This window comes from Vipera ursinii, assembly GCF_947247035.1.
Source record: "Vipera ursinii genome assembly, chromosome: 4".
Lineage (NCBI taxonomy): Eukaryota > Metazoa > Chordata > Lepidosauria > Squamata > Viperidae > Vipera > Vipera ursinii.
Window position 1 is genome coordinate 47,863,003 of NC_139514.1, and position 22,690 is coordinate 47,885,692.

The window sequence follows — 22,690 nt, forward strand, 5'->3', positions numbered from 1 at the left end:
ACAAATACTCTCCCACACAAAAGACAGAACAAGTCAAGCAAAAGTGCCATCACCCAAACAGAAGAATGCACACACGAACCTGACTGACCCATACCAGAGATACATAGCAGGTCCTCGAACTCGGAGCCAAACCAAAGCTCTGGAGGCCACTACACAGCCCACTCCTCAGGACACCAAATCACAACACTCAGGATATTACAACACAACAAAAAAACCCACCCATTCAGAACACACCCCACCCAACCAGAAGCCAGCCACGCCTCCAACCAATCAGAAGACAACCACGCATCCACCCAATCAGAAGACAGCCACGCCTCAGAACACAGCCCCACCGGCAGTTGGAAGGAAAGGAACAGACAGACCACGCATTGCTCCTGAAAGCAGCAGGAGGAACACTCCGGCCTGATGATGACGGATGGGATTTCGTCGAAACGTCGCCACAACTTTCTGAAGATGAAAGGAACGTGGGAAGAAACCCGAGACTCTAGATATATATATATATATATATATATATATATATATATATATATATATATATATATATATATATATATATATATATATATGGATCTTTGGTTATTCAGGTTTTTCCCCGCGTAGAACTAAAGGTGTAGGGGCAACGTTTCGACGGAATCCCATCTGTCATCATCAGGCTGCTGGCCACCAGCCTGATGATGACGGATGGGATTCCGTCGAAACGTCGCCCCTACACCTTTAGTTCTACGCGGGGAAAAACCCGAATAACCAAAAAACACCCACGAAAACCTCAGAAAACAAATATATATATATATATATATATATATATATATATATATATATATATATATATATATATATATATATATATATATATATATATAAACCATATTTCTTCCCTTATTTAACACAGTACCTTGCATTTCTTCTAAGGATATAAAGGAAAAAACCCAAATTCTTCCCATTTTTTACTTCATATCTTTAAATAAATGTTTTAAAGCTCATCATTCAAACTTAATCAAGAATAATTCCATTAGGAGCTGACAGAAACAACAACATTTTTTAAAAAAAACCTTCAATGATATCTCACAAATTAATTTCTTTTCATCCTCTCTTCATCTATAAATTTTAATACTATAGCTTATCACATCCTCTAAAAATGCAATAAAAACTCTCTTCTCCACATATTTATCTAAAAAATAAATATTTAAAACCTTATCATTCAGTCCTAGTCAAGAAAATTACTAGAAAAAAAAGAATCATATACATTTTAACCTTAAGTTAACCATGAAGATTTAAATGCTGTTTATTTCTTTCAGGTAATGCTAAATGCTGTTTATTTCTTTCAGGTAATGCTCTGAGAGCTGATTTCCTTTCTTCTCTCTTTCTCTTTTCTCAGATATTTGGAGTAGAGGACATCTCTTTGGTAAATTCAAAGCAAGAAAATTGTCCAAGTTTTCTCAACTGAAACCCACACATCCAAGTTGTTTTTTTAATTGTTATTTTGTGTACCTTTTAACTATTAAAACCTCAGCAGCTTTTGTTTGTGCCAGTATGTTTTTGTCAGTGTCACTCTTGTAGTCTGTCAACACTCCATATTCAAAACAGCCCAAATTTTGGCTATATTCTCCTCTACCTATAAACAATCAAGCTCATACTGTAGAGCTCCAAGGACTTTTTAATGATCTCCTCTGTCTCTTCTTTTAAGTCATTTTTATTGTATCAGATGACCTAAAGAGAAAGTTCTGGGACACTGTTGCCAAATATCTTTAAATTCTTCAAGAGTTAAAATATTTTTTTCTCTGTATTAGTGGGTGTTCTCTTATATTTATAAACTTTAATTACTTCAGGCTGCCTCTTGAGTCAATTCTTCATTTGGATTACTGCTGAAGTGGCTGACAGACCACTCAGAGACAGCAGGCTTAACGTCAACTGGTTTATTTAGAATCGGACAAATAGGTGTTAGGTTTTCATTCTTTTATAGCCGGTAGCCGGCCGGCTAGTCCAATCAGCGGCCGTTCTTCTCCCGCCGGGACTCCGGAGACAATCCGCTGTAGGCTGTGTTTGACAGCTCCTTCGTCCGCGTGCGTGGTTCCGTGCTTGTGTTGACAGTGGAGAGCTGTCAACTGGCTGTGCTTGCGCCTTCGCTGGGGAGGTTTTGACAGCTGTCAAAACTCCCACGTGTTCAGCTGTCGTGGTATTTACCTCACGAATAATACAACTGTTTAACTATTAACGTTAACGATCTTACATATAATACAACTGCAATGTGCTTTACATGGGTTTCCCACTGGTCAACTGGTCCAAAATGCAATGATGCATCTAGCTTGTGTTGACAGTGGAGAGCTGTCAACTGGCTGCGCCTGCGCCTTCGCTGGGGAGGTTTTGACAGCTGTCAAAACTCCCACGTGTTCGGCTGTCGTGGTGTTTACCTCATGAATAATACAACTGTTTAACTATTAACGTTAACGATCTTACATATAATACAACTGCAATGTGCTTTACATGGGTTTCCCCACTGGTCAACTGGTCCAAAATGCAATGATGCTCACAATATTCACTGTTTGTATGTTTGTTCTTGTTACACCTGTATTGTGTGAGTTATACTGGCTCCAAGGTGTCTTCCCAGTACAATTCAAGAAAAAAGCACCTTTGAGACAGCTATGAATTGGATAACTGAGAATCTCCACAGACATTTAAAGTGCTGATTATTACATTTAGACCTACATGGCATAGGACCTGCTTATTTGCAGATCTGCTTTTCCCTAAGAACATCTGCTCATCTAACTAGGTCAGTTAGTGTAGACATGCTCCAGGACTCTACCCTGAAATCCTGTCACCCAGTGGGTCTTTAGAAGCCTGTCTTTTGCAACTTCCAGTTTTGTGCCATAGCGCACAGTCAAGGGATAGCGGAGCTCCGCTCCCCAAGGCCAGTTTTGCCCTGCCAGGGGTATCTAAATGGGTCTGAAGTTTCCCCAAAGAGGTGACCATGAAGGAGGAGTGCCCTGTTGATCATGAAATGATGGTGGTCATTTCATTTGATCTGGGAGAAGCCCTCTGACCCAACAGAAGAAATGCTAGCTGTACATCAGCATCTAGCCCAAGCTACTTGCAGCCGAAGTCCAAGAGCACGAACCAGAACATCAGCAAAAGCATGCTTGGAACTGGTGAGAGCATCTATCTTCTCTCTTCTATCTTTTAACTGAATCCTTGGGAAAGATCCCCAAAGCAAGAAAACCTCCAAAAGTGAAGGGAGAGGGCTACATCCCCACAACCTCATAGACGGAAGTGGTGAATTAATACTAAGGGGGAAAGAAATATATTGAAATTAAATTTAAAATACTATAGTCTGGACAAATCTAGAAACTAAAAAAAACCAAGGTTTTGATGAAATTATAAATATATATACATAACAGTAATAACTTATCATGACTAATAAGAATGGATTGAATATAAAGGAGAAATTAAGCTTAATCAAAAATCACGAAAATAGGATGCATGGGGAACTAATGAGATGGTTTTTATAAGAATAATATAAGCTGATAAAAAAGTTATACATAGATGTTATTATCTGTACAAATATGAAAAAAATGTCTATATTTAATCATTTATACATTGAAAAAATTAAGAATTATATTTTTTTAAGGTTGAAGAAGGAGAATACAATTGGGAGAAGGGAAGATCAAAGAAATATATTATTAATTAATATACTAATTATGGAATTACCAAAATCAATAATTATTGACTGTTAATTATTATTGCTTTTTTAAAAACATATAAATGAAGACAACATACTGTACACTAGGCACTGGAGATTGTTATTGTAAAAAACCAATAAGATATTTAAAAGAAGAAGAAGCCTGCCTTTTGCATGGCTGCCCCCGCCTTATGGAACATCCTTCCTCTGGATATTCAGCAGGCCCCATCATTTTAGGCTTTTAGAAGGCCATCAAGACGCAGCTTTTTGATGAGGTGCTGAGACAAATTGCATAAATAGTATGGAATGAGGCCAACTGGTGCTTGCTGTGGTAATGGTTAAGGCACAGCCTTTTTTTCTTTTTTGCTTGTTTGAACATTTTACTTTTTTATTGTTTTATGCTTATGTTTTATACCTGTTGTGAACCATCCAGAATTATTCAAGATGGGCATCATATGCAAATAAAATAAAATAAAATAATAGGCAATCACATGTCATTTTGGTTGATGACATAGGAAAAGATGGCATATATCATGTATATGTCTCTATAGCTGACAAACTGAAGAGAATACAAGCTTAAAAGCAATGTTTTATTTCAAGATGCAAACCACAAAATTACATAAAAATTGATCAACCTTGAATGTGGTTAGCATTTTTTTTCTTTTTTAATGACTTAACATTCCCAAAAAATATATAAAATTGATCTACAATGCAAGAAATTTTCATATCTTTTCATATATTTTGCATCAGAGGAAAATAAATACTGCTGTAATATATTAAGATGAATGAAGTGATATCATATACATTACTATTTTCTGAGATAAATTAAGACAATTACCAAAATCTAGCTCTATTGCTTTATGAAAATTTCCTTTGCAAAATATTGGTTTTCTTTCTATCGTCCTATGCCAAAATGAGCCTACTTTATATACAAATTAGTATGAAAAAAATTCTATATGTTATGTATTGGGCTCACTTGTAATACCACGTGGTTAGCTGGAGCAGCTAACGGTTCTCCAGCAACCCAGACTCCAGGACTCCAGTGCTGCTATTGGCTGTCCATAGGTGGCAATGGGCTGCTTTAAACCTATTGGCTGCTGCCTAGGTGCCGGGCTATAAATTGCTGCTAGTTGCAGCCCAATTCTCAGTTCAGATTCTGGAAGCAATAAACCATGAGCTTTCCTGAACTCACTTGCCTCGTCTTCTTTCCTGCATGAAGAACCCACTACATAACACTGGTGACGAAGGTGGGATCCTGCTTCCCAAAAAAAGCTGAAGTCCACTAGGGAAGAGGCAGCTCACACCTGGAGGGAAAAGGCATTCCCCCCCACTGTGCTCAGTGGATTCATTCCCTGGGCCTTGGGAAGCAGGATTGGAAACTGCAGGAACCAGCCGAAGACAGAATGCCTTCCTATTTGTCACAAATAGAAAACTACCTCTGGGCAAACCAAATTGCTGAAGATGGGCTGAAGGCCGCAATGCTGCTCTGCATGTGCAGCCCAGCCACCTTCGACTTGGCTGAAAACCTCTTCGCTCCGACACAGATAGAATTGATTTCTTATGCAGACCTCAAGAAAAAGTTCACCGAACATTTTCAGCCCAAGATGTCAGAAATAGCCAGGCACTTCACGTTTGATGAGCGAGTGCAGCAAACCGGCGAATCTGCATCGGAATTCATCATGGCCTTGAGGCAGGCCGCAAGCCTTTGTAAATTTTCGAACCTAGAAGAGCGACTGCGAGACCGGCTCATCTGCAGCCTGTGGAACCGAACACTCCAACAGAGACTTTTTGCCAAACTGAATTTAACATTCTCAGAAGCTCAAGACAAATTTATGGCAGACAAAGCCACCAGGGGTGCAGTCCAAATGGTCCAGCCCACCAAGACAACGAAACACGAAGACACAGTCCATCATGACGACACCAAACACTTAGAGGAATCTTCAGAGGAAGAAGATCCTAAAGACAACAAGATTCACAAGCAAAACGACGCACAACACCGCAGCAGCAAACAGCAAGAGAACACTTACAAGGCAGTTCTCTTATCTAGATATAAAGGATGTGGTGGCAGCCATTTTCACACCGATTGCAGATTCCGGTCAGCCACATGCAGGGCCTGTGGCAAGACAGGCCACATTGCAGCAGTTTGAAGAGCTCACCAGAGGGACCGGCCACCCAAACACCAGTCAGAAGAGCCAACTAGGAGAGGTACTGGGGCCCAGGGTCCAGTTAGTGTGGGGTTTTACAAAAGCCATAGAAGCATGTGCCACACTGGGTCCTGACACCCCCTCAAATCTAAACTCAAACTGCTGGTAGAGCTACAAGGAGTCCCACGTAAAATGGAGTTGGACTCTGGCTCTGCTGTCTCCATTATTTCCCATGACACCTTCAATTTTGTGTCCAGGCGCAGTAACAAATGGGCCAAGTTAACTTTCAAAATGCTCAAGTTAAAGTTAAGGGGAAGCCACCTTGACTGTAAAATTTAAGGGTTTTTTTGCCCACCTGGATTTCATAGTAGTAGGGGGCCAGAGAATGAGTCTCATTGGACTCGATTGTTTTGATGCCTTAGGCATTCAGATTACTGGTATCAACCGGACACAAGCGGCAAACCTTTCATCAATTTGCGAGGACTTTGCAGACATTTTTGATTCAGCCCTAGGAACATACACAGGCCTGCCTATCTCATTCAAGCTAGACCCCAACTTAGTTCCCATTAGGGTTAAGCCATGAAGGGTCCCTTTTGCCCTTAAACATAAAATTGACTCAGAAATAGACAAGCTTGTAGAACAGGACATTTCAAAAGAACCAAAAATATCTGCTCCTACTTGCATTTGGTGTGCTTTGAGTTTTCTAATGTGTAGACTTTATATTTATTTTTACAATTAAGGACTGCAACATTTGAGAAGTATGAAAATTTGAGGAATATAAATGCAATGTATTTCTTCTGCCAGATAGGTGATTAATTAAAGTACTTCATTGATTTCTCATTACACAGCATTTAGAGTCATTGTGACAGGACCCATCTCATTTGGGGCAGGCAGGTATATGGCAGGCTGTCATATTTTATTCAGGAGTAACTGTCTGGTTTCCTTGAGACAACTACTGGAGGTTATTTTTCCTTCTAACTTTATGTCCTATGATGTATTAATCAAAGCAACAATATTTATTCAGTCATAAATATCTTGTTTATATCCTCCTTGAGTTTTTATCCTCCTGAATCTACAGACCCAAATAAAACCATTAACTGCTTTGAACTGTGAGTTGCTCGATATTGAACTTAATGTACTGAAAGAAAATTCTGGGTTTGAATCTAGCTGGATTCCCATGGAACACACAGGGCAGGTCACTTGGAGCAGACGCAAGAGTTTATTCCAACAGCATAATGTGGAGTATAGCAATCAAAAGGTAGGCTACAGAATTAGAAAGCTAAGGAGGGTAGGGTTTTGGGTTTTTTTTTTTTTTTTTTAGTAACAAGGATCTTTGATCATGGAATATTTTAGATGTACACATTGAGATGTTCCTGCCCTGGGGATATTTGGAATCCGGGACAGGAAGATCTGTTCTTTGCCGTGTGGGATATGAAAATCTCTTCCTAGATGTGATATTTTATGGGGAATCTGGCCACAAGGTGCAGTATAGTTATGAAATATATATTTTGAGGGGATTCCGTTTTATGTCTGTATGCCAGTGCCAGAGAGGCATGATTAATCAATTTCAGCTCAAGTCTCAACTTCATTTTGAGGCTTGCTGGCAGATGTGACCTGGCTGAAAGGAGCTTGGGGCTACTACTGTTGTTGTTGTTAGTTGCGAAGTCGTGTCCGACCCATCGCGACCCTATGGACAATGTTCCTCCAGGCTTTCCTGTCCTCTACCATCTTCTGGAGTCCATCTAAACTCACGCCTACTGCTTCAGTGACTCCATTCAGCCACCTCATTCTCTGTCGTCCCCTTCTTCTATTGCCCTCAATCTTTCCCAGCATTAGGCTCTTCTCCAGTGAGTCCTTCCTCCTCATTAGGTGGCCAAAGTATTTGAGTTTTAGCTTCAGGATCTGGCCTTCTAAAGAGCAGTCAGGGTTGATCTCCTCTAGGACTGACCGGTTTGATCGCCTTGCAGTCCAAGGGACTCGCAGGAGTCTTCTCCAGCACCAGAGTTCAAAGGCCTCAATTCTTCTGCGCTCAGCCTTTCTTATGGTCCAACTTTCACTGCCATACATTGCAACTGGGAAGACCATAGCCTTGACTATACGCACTTTTGTTGACAGGGTGATGTCTCTGCTTTTTAGTATGCTGTCTAGATTTGCCATGGCTTTCCTCCCGAGGAGCAAGCGTCTTTTAATTTCTTGACTACAGTCCCCATCTGCAGTGATCTTGGAGCCCAGGAAAATAAAATCTGTCACTACCTCCATTTCTTCCCCATCTATTTGCCAGGAATTGAGAGGGCCGGATGCCATGATCTTGGTTTTCTTAATGTTTAGTTTCAACCCAACTTTTGCACTCTCCATCTTCACTCGCAACAAGAGACTCTTCAGTTCCTCTTCACTTTCTGCCATTAGAGTGGTATCATCTGCATATCTTAGGTTGTTGATATTTCTTCCGGCAATCTTAATTCCAACTTTTGATTCATCTAGCCCTGCCTTTCTCATGATGTGTTCTGCATATAAGTTAAATAGGCAAGGCGACAGTATACAGCCTTGCCGGACTCCTTTCCCAATTTGGAACCAATCAGTGGTTCCGTGTCCAGTTCTCACTGTTGCTTCTTGGCCCACATATAGGTTTCTCAAGAGACAAATAAGATGTTCTGGTACTCCCATCTCTTTAAGAACTTGCCACAGTTTGTTATGATCCACACAATCAAAGGCTTTAGCATAGTCAATGAAGCAGAAGTAGATGTTTTTCTGGAACTCTCTAGCTTTCTCCATGATCCAGTGTATGTTGGCTATTTGATCTCTAGTTCCTCTGCCTCTTCGAAATCCTGCCTGTACTTCTGGTAGTTCTCGATCGACATACTGCTGGAGTCTAGCTTGTAGGATTTTAAGCATAACTTTACTAGCATGAGAAATGAGTGCAATGGTGCGATAGTTTGAACATTCTTTGGCACTGCCTTTCTTTGGAATTGGAATATAAACTGATCTTTTCCAATCCTGTGGCCACTGTTGAGTTTTCCAAATTTGCTGGCAAATTGAGTGTAGCACTTTTACTGCATTGTCTTTTAAGATTTTGAATAGCTCAGCTGGAATACTGTCACCTCCACTAGCTTTGTTGTTGCTCAGCTTTTCTAAGGCCCACTTCACTTCACATTCTAGGATGTCTGGCTCGAGGTCAGTGACCACCTCATTGTGATTATCAGGGACGTTAAGCTCATTCTTGTATAGTTCTTCTGTGTAATTTTGCCATCTCTTCTTAATCTCTTCTGCCTCTGTTAGGTCCCTGCCATTTTGATCCTTTATCATGCCCATTTTTGCATTGAACGTTCCCTTCATCTCTCCAATTTTCTTGAAAAGATCTCTGGTCCTCCCTATTCTATTGTTTTCTTCTATTTCTTTGCACTGTTCATTTAAGAAGGCATTCTTATCTCTTCTAGCTATTCTCTGGAATTCTGCATTCAATTGGGCATATCTTTCTTTTTCTCCCTTGCCTTTTGCTTCCCTCCTTTCCTCAGCTATTTGCAAAGCTTCCTCAGACAGCCATTTTGCTTTCTTGCATTTCTTTTTCTTTGGGATGGTTTTGGTTGCTACCTCTTGTACAATGTTGCGAACCTCTGTCCATAGTTCTTCAGGCACTCTGTCTATCAGATCTAATTCCTTAAATCTATTTGTCACCTCTACTGTATATTCAATGGGGATATGATTTAATTCATACCTGACTGGCCTGGTGCTTTTCCCTACTTTCTTCAGTTTAAGCCTAAACTTTGCAATGAGAAGCTCATGGTCTGAGCCACAGTCAGCTCCTGGTCTTGTTTTTACTGACTGTATAGAGCTTCTCCATCTTTGGCTGCAGAGCATATAGTCAATCTGATTTCTGTGTTGACCGTCGGGTGATGTCCATGTGTAGAGCCGTCTCTTGGGTTGTTGGAAAAGAGTGTTTGCTATGACCATCGTATTCTCTTGACAAAATTCTATCAGCCTGTGCCCTGCTTCATTTTGTACTCCAAGGCCAAACTTGCCTGTTATTCCGGTTATCTTTTGGCTTCCTACTTTAGCATTCCAATCCCCCATGATGATAAGGACATCATTTTTGGGTGTTAGTTCTATAAGGTGCTGTAGGGCTTCATAGAACCGGTCAATTTCATCCTCTTCAGCACCGGTGGTTGGGGCATAGACTTGGACTACTGTGATATTGAATGGTTTGCCTTGGATTCGAACTGAGATCATTCTGTCATTTTGAGGATTGTATCCCAGTATTGCTTTTCCTACTCTTTTATTGACTATGAAGGCTACTCCATTTCTTCTGAGGGATTCTTGCCCGCAGTAGTATACCTGATGGTCATCTGAATTAAATTCACCCATTCCTGTCCATTTTAGTTCGCTGATACCTAAGATGTCGATGTTCAGTCTTGTCATCTCTTGTTTGACCACGTCCAGCTTGCCTTGATTCATGGATCTTACATTCCAGGTTCCTATGGAGAAAAAATCTTTACAGCATCGGACTTTCCTTTCACCACCAGACATATCCACAGCTGAGCGTCCTTTCGGCTTTGGCCCAGTCGCTTCATTCTTTCTGGCGCTACTAGTACTAGCCCTCTGCTCTTCCCCAGTAGCATATTGGACGCCTTCCGACCTGAGGGGCTCATCTTCCAGCGTCATATTGTTTTGCCTTTTGGTACTGTCCATAGGGTTTTCATGGCAAAGATACTGGAGTGGGTTGCCATTTCCTTCTCCAGTGGATCACGTTTTGTCAGAACTCTCTGCTATGACCTGTCCGTCTTGGGTGGCCCTGCACGGCATAGCTCATAGCTTCATTGAATTACGCAAGCCCCTTCGCCACGACAAGGCAGTAATCCATGAAGGGGCTACTACTGTATCTTCCAACAAATGGAATAAGATTTTTTTTCTGCAATTTTGAGTTCTAAGTTTAATTTCTTTCTATATTAATTTTATGTTTGAAATGTTTTAGAAATTATTCATTTTATAATATTCCAGTTTTCAAATAAATAAATAAATAAATAAATAAATAAATAATGAGGTAACAATTTATATACTGCTTAGAACTAACAGGTTAAAAATTATTAGCAAAGTCTCCCCCAATTTGGAAACTCTCCAGATGGTTGGGTGTCTTCAGCCAGCATCATAATTGCTGAATATTCTGAAAGTTGGGGGCACATATTTGGAGGATGCCTATGTTATGGAATACTGTACTATATCGGACAAAGAAAGAACATAGAAAAGAAACTGAATTACTTATTTCAAAAAATATATGTACTTCATAAAAACATATGTACAATGTGTACATATATTTATATTAAATTTATTAAAAACAATGCAAATAGAACATGTTGTTTATTCTACTAAAAATATCAAGCATATGATCATAAAAAGTTCTCAATACATCTAATATTTGCCGTCCTGACATTTTGTTGGTTTTCATGGGAAAGGTTTTCAGATCTGACTATATAAATACTGTAATTACAGCATTAACTAGAAAGATAATATAAACTTATTTTAAGCTTGCATTTTCCACTAAAGTTAGTCCTCTGAAACTGATCGATATTGTGAGGATATATACTCACTGCTGCAAATCATTACTGCAAACAGTATAAAGCTCTTTGTTATCATTCAAAGTATATTCACATCCACCAGAAGCTGTACAAATAAACTGAACAATTACAGATAAATAGATATTTTGTAAAACACAGAAGAGTTTAATACATAGAATAGAGGGAAGAATAAGCAAGCCTAATCATATAATTCTATATCTGATATAATACAAAGCAAATATTTTTGATAAATTTCATACAGTATCTACCATTTTCTTAAGTTACATAAATTTTCTACAACTGAATTATACTTTTCATATGAATATACTTCCTAGGAAGTTAAATGACAAGAATTATTGTATTGTCAGTCCTCATTAGATATAACATAAGGAGATCTAAGCATTACAAGAAAAGACGGCAAAATTATCCTTACATTAAATACAAGATATTCTGGATTTCTTAAAGCTTTAGATAAAATATTCATTCCTTTTAAGTAGAACACAGGGTGCCTCAGAGAATAGGGGTGACCCTTGGAGTCCTGGACATACATACATACATATTATATATAATTAACATCTCCCCTGCTTCAATCCTCTGTGCTGCCTTATCATGGTTCGTGTTCCTAGAAGGGATAAATTAAAGAACATTGAGTCTATATACCAAAAGTATATATTGCCAACAGGATCACCCAAGGCATAAAGGTCATCTCAGCTAAAACAAGCAGACACCTATATTGGATATCATCAATATTGAAAAAAGCTGGTGGCAGATTATCACCTTAGTGACAATAGCAAAGGAATTCATATTCTGAGGAAAAGGTAAACCACTCCTGTGCTTTTACCATGGAAACCATATGGATAAAAATATAAAATAAATCTAACTATATGGCAGTTAGGAGTAGAAAAAGACCTAGTGGTACATAATCTATCAACCCTTAGAATCCTTGACTATTACTTAATGTACTGTGTATGTTTGCTTTACAAGTGATTCAGAAGTGGTGCTTTGGAGTACACAAGACTATGTTAACCTGGCAGAAGATAGCTGATAGAGCCATGGTGGCACAGTGGTTAGAATGCAGTAAAGGTAAAAAAGGTAAAGGTTCCCCCGCACATGCGTGCTAGTTGTTTCCAACTCTAGGGGCCGGTGCTCATCTCCGTTTCAAAGCCGAAGAGCCAGCGTTTGTCGGAGGACGTCTCCCTGGTCATGTGGCCGGCATGAGTAGACACCAAAGGCGCACGGAACGCTGTTACCTTCCCACCATAGTGGTCTCTATTTTTCTACTTGCATTTTTATGTGCTTTCAAACTGCTAGGTTGGCAGAAACTGGGACGAGTAACAGGCACTCACTCTGCCATGCGGCACTCGGGATTCAACCCGCCAAACTGCCGATCTTCTGATCGACAAGCTCAGCATCCTAACCCACTGAGCCACCACATCCCTTTAGAATGCAGTACTGCAGGCTAACTCTGCTCACAAGCAGAAGTTTGATCCTGACTGGTTCAAGGTTTACTCAGCCTTCTATCCTTCTGTGTCGGTAAAATGAAGACCCAGATTGTTGGGTGCAATATTTTCTTAAGTAGCTATATTTTTTACTTAATTTTGTATTTGTACATCCTCCTTTTGTATCTGAAGATGCTTTATTTGAATCCAGAGATACAAGCAGTTTATAATACTATCATGAAATAAGATCACTTTTGAAGAAAAATAGCCATTTTCCATAAGTCCAATTCAGTCATGTGTATGGCATGAAAAAAAGGAAGCTGTTTATAGGTTTTGTTTGCACCAATGATCATGTGTCTTAACACAAGGAAGTGTGACTAAAAGGCTTCCAGCTAATCATTAGCTAATTGTTACAATAAATAAAATTCCTATATCAACCAGAATTCCACACTTGAAGAAGTCTCAGAGGGATATTTAATGCAAGATTAGAAACCCACAGCAAGGCTACATTACAAAAAGTGTTAAGAACAATATTTATAATTGATAGCAGTGAGGTGTATGACAAATCATAGAAAAATAAGAAACAACCTGGTGGAATAAATTGAAATACTGTAGAAGTCTTTATTATGACCACAAGACCCAGCTGTTCATGTGCCTATGCATATTTCATTTTTAACATTTTTTTTAACAAGCAATAGCACTTAGACTTATATACCACTTCACAGTACCTTACAGCCCTTTCTAAGTGGTTTACAGAGTCAGCCTATTGCCCCCAACAATTTGAGTCCTCATTTTCCCAACCTCAGAAGGATGGAAGGCTGAGTCAACCTTGAGCCAGTGAGACATGAACTGCCAAACTGCTGGCAATACTGTATGCTAACAACTGTGCTACGATGGGTCTATAGTTATATGTGCTACTGAAAGTACATAAAAATAGTGTGATTACACAGACTTAAAAGATATATAATTTAAAACAAAAATATGAGGAAATAGTATAATCTCAGTTGTTAAAAATAACAATTGTAATAATCATAATCAAACCATCATTAAATCATCATCAGGAAATCATTTTAGTAATGAAACAAAGGAATATTTGGAATATTTATCAATAGACACATTAATTGCTGAAAATAAAAATGTTGCACATGCTCAAGGACCCCAAATTATGTCATAACTTTACTGCTCACAGGTCTAAGCTGCACCAAACATTTTACAATTTAGCTACATTTTTGACACATAATCTTTTCCCAACCCCTCTGCAAATAAATGTTTACCCCATGTACACTTTAAACATATATGTAGCTAATTCCTGCTTTTCCTTACCAAATGGTAGTTGGCAGTGCCCTTACAATAATAAGGGACATGGATAGATTACTGTTATATGGAATGCAAGCATCCCTTCATGAATCATTACCTAGTAGTGGTGACAATGTTTATTCATCCAAATAACACTATGACATGTCTTTGAGAGTGTGAAGTCCCAGAAGCATCACCCTTAATAAGCAGCTCATAGTCAATAACTGACACTACATAGGAGTAAATGGAAAAGGAAAAGGCGTACCGCTGTATTACTTGGTTAAAAATACTAAATGGATGCTCACAATTAGGCAATGTAAAAAAAATTCTGGAAAATCAGCATGTTAAATCATGAAATATCCAAGAAGCTATTAAGGAAAAACAGCTGTGAATAGCATTGATGTTTCTGAAGTGGCTAAATAAAAACCAATTTGAAGTTTAGCTTCTGGTGTGTACACAGAGACAAAAAGGAGGTTTAATGCCATAAATAAAGGTTAGTGAGCCAATAGATATAGAAAGAATTAGCAGAGGAACTCTCTCTTCACTCTGTTTTCCTTCCTTATATATATGAGTTGATCCCATGTTCCTGATTTAGCAAATGAAAGTGTCTAATTTATATTGTAATCAGATTTTTTTTCTCTTTAACTAACAAGGTTCCACCATTTTTCCCATGAGTATGCAACTTACAGTGTATTAGATCATGTGACTGCTTGGTGCAATGATTACTTGAAGGACTGGAATGCATACCAATGTAGAGTTCAAATCTGTCCTAAAATAGTAGCCTTACCAACCAATTAACAGAAAGCATTCACCTGGACCAGGCTAAAGTATTATAATTTCAGTAATTCTATTTAGCAGATAAAAGCCATCTACTTAGAGTGTAATAACTATGGCATTGCTTTCAATATTAAATTATATATCAAAAGAAGTTTAATGTGTTTTATAATTATGTTCAACCATGCAACCAGTCTATTTCAGCAAGCCTTTGGAACTAGGTAGCTGTAATGTTGTTGTTTTTTCCTTGGACTTAAGTAATTCTCTTGGTGTGTATTTACGTTGATAAATTGTGTTATGCTATGATTTTTTTTGGTCTTTTCACGATTTTCTTATTGATATATCCCAGTATGTGCCAGCTGGAACTAATATTTCTATTTTCTTGAGCACAAGTTCTCCTAGAGCTGTTTCCTAAGTCTGCTATTATTCACCCTGATGACCCATGACTGTTGTGCAAGGTTTGCCGCCAACCATACTGTGAAGTATGTGGATGATACAACAGTTGTGGGCCTTATTCAGGATGACAATAAGGGTGTTTACCACAAGGAGGTAGAAAGTTTGGTGAACTGATGTAATAAAAATTAAAGAGATCATTGTCGATTTCAGAAAAGGCAGACACTGCCACACACCTCTGAGTATTAATGAATTACCTGTGGAGGTGGTTAGCAGCATCAGGGTGCTGGATATTCAGCTAATGAGTAGGCTAGCTTGGCTGCCCAACAGTGAAAGACTGGTGAAGAGGGACAGCAGTGCCTGTATTTTCTGCATCACATGAGAAAAGTGTATCTTCCTTCCCCTGTCCTTGCCACTTTCTATAGAGCAGGGGTGTCAAACTCACAATGTCACGTGACGTGTCGTGATGTATCATGACTTTTTTCCATTGCCGGCAATGGGGTGGGGGTGGTTTCGGTAAGACACATCCGGCCCGTAGGCTGGCAGATTGACATCCCTGCTATAGAGGGATGATCAAGAGCATCCTGTCATATTGCATTACTGTCTGGTTTGGAAGCACTACCGCTTCAGAAAGGAAGGTGGTACAGACGGTGGTACAGAGAGAAAAGGTTCACTTCTTTCTATCCAGGACATAGCATATAAGCCATGCTTGAGCAGAGTCCTCAGTATTGTCTGGGACATTATACATCTGCTTCATGACTTGTTTTCCTTGTTACCTTCTGGAAGGAGGCTTCATGGTATCTGAAGCAGAACATCTAGATTCAGTCACAGTTTTATTCCATATGGTATCATATGAACTTTCAAGTGTCCTCTTTCTGCTATGTATTCAAAATGGACAGTTATAGATAGATAGATAGATGATAGATAGATAGATAGATAGATAGATAGATAGATAGATAGATAGATAGATAGATAGATAGATAGATATTATGCAAAGCAGCTTGAAATAGCTATACTAGTCTCCCTTTAATTCTTTCTTAGCAATCCAAATTTATTTATGACTGGCTTACTAAAGAAAACTATACAGTATACTTTGCATATTTTGGTGAAAGCCAAAAATCTAATTGTGTTAAATCTACACATTTTATCTCAATTGCACATTTTACTTATGAGAAACAGTAACATTTATTTAATTTGTAAAATTGTTTGTGTGTATGTCTGTATGAGTGTGTGTGTGTGCTTTAACGAATTAAAGTATATTCAATTATTTCCACACTGGTTCTCTAAATTACAAAGAATTGGATTTGTTGTATTTCACATGCAGTTTACCTACTTTGGATAACAAACAAAACATGTTGAATATTGGTTGTCTTAGTTGAGCCAGGGTAACTGTAATCTCAGTTTGTATGCAAATTCAAATGAATAAGAAATACAGCATTACATCTGAAACACTAAAATTAAAATACAATTTATACCAATTGCTAAATGTGAGTAGCCAAAAAGGATGATATCTTAAAACATTTAATGTAAGAATATGTTCCAGTGTATGACTTATTGGTGGGTTAAACTAGTTAAATATGGGAAGACTTTTCCTTGCTAACAATCCCAGTTAATATAGGATAGTGAAAATGAATCCCTAGAGAGACAGATGACTTCTGTTTCCATAGTATGCATAGTGAAAAAAATTACGGGTTGTGCTGCAACACTAACCCCAAAGTTGAGCACTACAATTGCACAGAAGTATTATATTACATACTTGCATCATTATTTCCTAAGTCATGAATTTGCATGATAATGTCATCATACATGTGTCAGAATTTGCTCTCTTTTGTTGATGTCCACTCCCTTATCATTGGTAAGAATCAGGTGGGGTGGTTATAATTTGTTGGCAATATTCTATGTTACATGTTAGGAAAGGTTGCAAAAGCAGAATACTGAAATACAGTGCCATAAAAGTAGGGCAAACATAAAAGAAGAACTAATGCAACCGCCTTGCCACTCAACCATATTTTTAGAGAAGTAAAAGTAAGGGCCAGTGCCTATATTATCCTACCACCCATTCATTCATTATCAAGAGATTTAAACTTCTTCACCATAAAAATACAGTCTTGAAACTATATTTTCTTTGTTGAGAGCTGAACTGAACTCTCAGATGTCATAACAGGACAGGCACAGAAGTGTATTTGCATAGGTGCACACACAGGAAAGAATGGTTAAAGTTTATTAAACAAGACGAGAATGGAAAAATAAATAAATTAAGCCCAAAGTAATCCTAGGATTAAACTGATTGGTTGACTACTCCTATATCATTCAGAGCCTCTCATCCCATCTCAAGGGAAATTAACATTATGACATGGTATATTATTAATAACAACTACAGAAACCGCAGAAAAGCCACTGAATCTTCAAAATGATTCAAAGATATCTAATTTGATATTTAATATGCTGACTCAGGTCTCCAGTCTCCTTTAATGGGGTGATTTGTTTGAAGTTTTGTTGAAATAAAACTTTTTTTTGAAGATTTGCATAGCTTTTCAGTCATCCTTCAGAAAGAACACAAATCAAAGCAATAACAATTTACTGGGTTACTTTAAATCTTGCTGCTAGCACTATAATTTGTTCATCTTATTCTGCTGTTGCTTATCTCTCCTTGAAAGTCTTGTCTCTAATAAAAGTGAAATAAAAACCAAAGCAGTTCAGATTTGGCTAGCACTTGTATATAGAATTAGAAGAAATGACATAGAAGAGTTGAAACAGCAAATGGTTTCCATGTTGTTTTGAAGAGATGTACATGGATGTGACAAATGAATTACCAAGATTTGAAGAAGACTTTACATTTTAGAAATTTATCAGGGGAACCAGGAAGAAGCTAACACAAAGTTACCATGCTCAAGCCTCGCATGGTGAATGCCCAAATATGAGAATTTCAGATGAATTTTCTACATCGGTTTTCTGATCCAGTATCTGTATCCGGTATGTACTATATGTATATATGTATGTATATATGTGTGTTGGAGTGGGGGTAATAGAGTGTTCCCCACTTCTTTCTAACTAGACCAAATAGAGCAGTAGTGGCAAACCTTTTAGAAACCGAGTGCCCAAACTGCAACGCAAAACCCACTTATTTATCGCAAAGTGCCAACACGGCAATTTAATCTGAATACTGAGGTTTTAGTTTAGGAAAAAAAAAAAACAACTGATACATTAACATCTTTTGTCTTAAAAGAAAAACACAAGAACAAAGCTTTCAATGATACCAACAACTTTTACTGAAAGGTAAAAGTTTGCATTTAGCATCCTTTTGAACAATTAATGTGATTTTTGCTGTCGTATGCATGTTGATAATTTGTCTTTCCTTGGCTTATACTTTGTAAGTTTGAGAGCAACACATGCAGCACTCAGGTCATCTGTTAGTCTGTTTCTGATGTCAGATTTGATATAATTCAAAGCTGAAAACAGCTCACTCGCTCCAGAGGCTTGTTTTGGCTACAAAGGGGCTTGAGAAATGTTTTTTTTTCCTGCAAAAACTTAGCCAAAGAGTGAGGCATGCATGTCCACAGAGAGGGCTCCGAGTGCTCCCTCTGGCACGCGTGCCATAGGTTCACCACCACTGCAATAGAGCATTTTTCCATGAAACAAGGGAAGGGATTTCAAGCACCTCTACGTAGATAGATTGCTATGAAAGTTCTGTCACTGTATATATAGTAGTCATCTAGATATGCGTGTACACTGTACCTAAAAGTTTTCTGTAAATGTCAATCTGCATTTCTTTCCCATTCTAAGATTCTAACAGTAATGTGTGGTATTCATTACAAAGTGACATGTTGTGGTAGTGTTACATGTTAAAATATCTATGTGTGCTGTCTAGTTATAATCTAGTAACATTTATAAACTATATTTATGCTTGCATATCCTATTGATTAGTACAATCATTATAACTGAGAGGCAAGAAAATATAAATGTGCTGCTGTTCTTATATATAATATTGATGTTCATTATGGTGGTTATTTTTAAGAGTCTTGCTTACTGTGAATGGAATAGCAATACAACCTTTCACTTTTCAGCATTAACAGGGTAATCAGAATAAGATAACAAAAGAATATGTTGCTGCTAATGAGCTATTGATCAAATACATGTTTACAAAAAGGAATATCAAAGCATTCATAACTGCATTCATAAATTAGTTAACTATACAAGTAATTCATTAGGATTATTCTACTTTTATAGTGTTGTAAGGTATTGCATTAAAATTATGTTTACAGTATTATGTCTAAATCTCAGAATGTGATTTAAATGTGAACTACCCAGATAAATATCCTATTAGGGCACTGATAAGACAAAAATATTTATTACATAGTACAGGGCAAACCCACTTGAAGCAATCAATTGCCTTCTGTTAAGGACACTCCAATCTTAAATTAATAAAATATTTTGCTTCTTTTTCCTATATTTTACACAATTTAATGAACACCTTGCTTTGAATTTCTCAGGTTTAATGTTAGGTAATAGTTGTTTGTTCTAATTGCCATTCTCAAAATTCCTGGTCTATCAACCAACCAAGGTTTTCATAAACACAACAGGTAAGAATTCTTAATTTACTCCTAATTCTACAACTTGGGTCATCTCTGGAAATAGAAGGAAGCAAACATATTTATCTTTTTAACTGTGACTTATGACCAAAGATAGCCCCACTACTACTACCATCATTTGGTGAGATGATCAGAAAACAAATCAAAGAAACAAGCAAACAAATAAAACTATAAGCTTGCTTATTTTTTGCTAGCATTACATATTAATATATAAACAGTAGGTATCATATCGTGAAGGAACGCGGTGGCTCAGTGGGTTAGGATGCTGAGCTTGTCGATCAGAAGGTCGGCAGTTTGGCGGGTCGAATCCCGAGTGCCGCGTAACAGAGTGAGCGCCTGTTACTCATCCCAGCTTCTGCCAACCTAGCAGTTCGAAAGCACGTAAAAAATGCAAGTAGAAAAATAGGGACCACTATGGTGGGAAGGTAACAGCGTTCTGTGCGCCTTTGGCATCTAGTCATGCCGGCCACATGACCACGGAGACATCCTCGGACAAGCGCTGGCTCTTCGGCTTGAAACGGAGATGAGCACCGGCCCCTAGAGTCGGAAACGACTAGCACGTATGTGCGGGGGAACCTTTACCTTTACCTATCATATTGTGATGAAATAAGTGTATGAAAATATAAACTGAGCAGTGTGATGGCCTAGAGGTGGAACATTGATTAAGAAGATTTCTGTGCATAACCGACAATATTGAATTAAGCTGACAAATAATCTAAGGTAGCACAAGAAATGTTCCCATATATTAATGCAAAAAGTCAAAACCCTAGTTATGTGCCAAATTTAAACATGGCACAGCAATTTTGCAAGTGACTGGTGTCTTTCTATTACCCTTAATTTATTTCACCTTATTGACATACACATTGGAGGCTTTCTATAACCAATAAAGCCAAACAAAGCATTATATTATCTCATTATCCATCTTATGATAAAATCTGATCTTATTTCTTTTGGACTTCTCTGAAACCTGCCTGTTTTAGATTGTTTTTATATAGTTTTATTTTTATCTGTAAAACCTCAAGCAAAAATTTCTTTTGTGAGGAATTTGTTAAGTAATTGGCATATATATATATATATATATATATATATATATATATATATATATATATATATATATATATATATATATATATATATATATATATATATATATATATATTGCTCCTTCTTCACTACAGATTTATATACAATCTTTCACATTCACTAGGCCATCAAGTCTTGTTCCATATTTGTTATGGAAATGTATTGACCCAGGGCTAATAGCATTCTAACTGCTGCTTCACTGAAGCTTTAAACAATTCAGTAATATTCTATCTGCAACTGATGAAGCTGGTCTATTGCAACTGGTCTATTGGCACTTGAACTTCACTGTCTACAGGATATATTTTTTCTCTACAAACTGTTATTCTAAAACTCCATTCTAAGACCTTACAATACTGTTAATCTCTTTTGCCTCTGTTACATTTCTTCTATAATTATCCTTGAATAGTCCTACCATAATTATAGATATTCCTGGGACTTTTCTGTTTTTTTTCCTGTAACAGTCTTTCTTTTCCTTTTCTTCTATTTGTTGGTTATTGTCTTTTCTGCATTCAGTCAGTGTACATTGTTCTTGTTGCTTAGGAATTTATTCTCTGTCTTTCCCTCATCACAAAGATAGATTGTCATGAAGGCTACTCAGATCTTTTACTCCTTGAAATTTTGGGTACAAGTGCACGTGTGTGTATATTTATGCAGGCAGGCAGGCTTGGGTTGCGATGTACTGTCTATTTTCTCTGTCCAATAGCTCATCAGGTCCTCTTTCACATAAGTTATTCTAATTGTGTATCTGTAATTATCTTGCTTGAAGCAGGTTTAGGAAGTTAACAAAGCATTCTCTTCACAACAAATTATTAACCTGTCACCTGCATATTATTGCATGCAATCAATTCAAACTTTCCTGTAACACAAGTTCCATCTATTTCTACAATCTTCGCTTTTCAATTGTGGTTGGATAGGAATACCATGTCCTTTGTTTATTGCAATTATAATTTCCTGCAACTTGGTAGAATTCTTCAGTGTCTTCAGTCCTACCTCTGGGACAGGGGATGCATAAATATATATAACATTGGTGTTTAATAGATTTCCACTAATTTTAATAGAATCACAGAATACAGGGGTCAGAAAGGATTTGTAATTCTAGATCAAGGGTGTCAAACTGCTGGCCCTCGGGCCAGTTGCATCAGGTGGAAGCCGAACCTACCCCAGCTCTAGCAATGTGAAAAAAGTTGCAATACGTCATGACACATCACATGACGTGGCGGGTTTGACACCTGTGACCTAGATTGACTTCCTTTCCATCCTGCCATGTATGGAGTTATAGATAAGCACATTCTTAGTAATATCACTTAATTTTATTCTTAATTTTATCACACCTTTATTATAATTAATAAGGCAATAAACATACCAATACTCCTTTCTCCTCCTATTTTCCCTACAATAACATCTCCGAGGTATGGTGGTGAGGGAAGTCAGCTCCCCAGAAAAGGAAATATTAAAAGGGCAGGAAAATATATTTCCTAAAAAGATATTGAAGAACCAGAAAAGCATGCCCTCTTTGCTTAATAGCCCTAGCTCTCCTTCTCCCAAGCAGAAAACCAGTTCTATAAACATGCAAATGTAAACCATCAGGAAGGTTGGAACCAGACGCTTAGGAAGATAAAGGCCTAAAATCTACATACACCAGCCCCAGGAAAACAGGATATGATGTTTGGACATAATAGGATTGACCCACAACCAGCAAGAATACCAGAAAGGCGTACCCAGACTCAGGTCAGAATACGTGACACAGGAAATA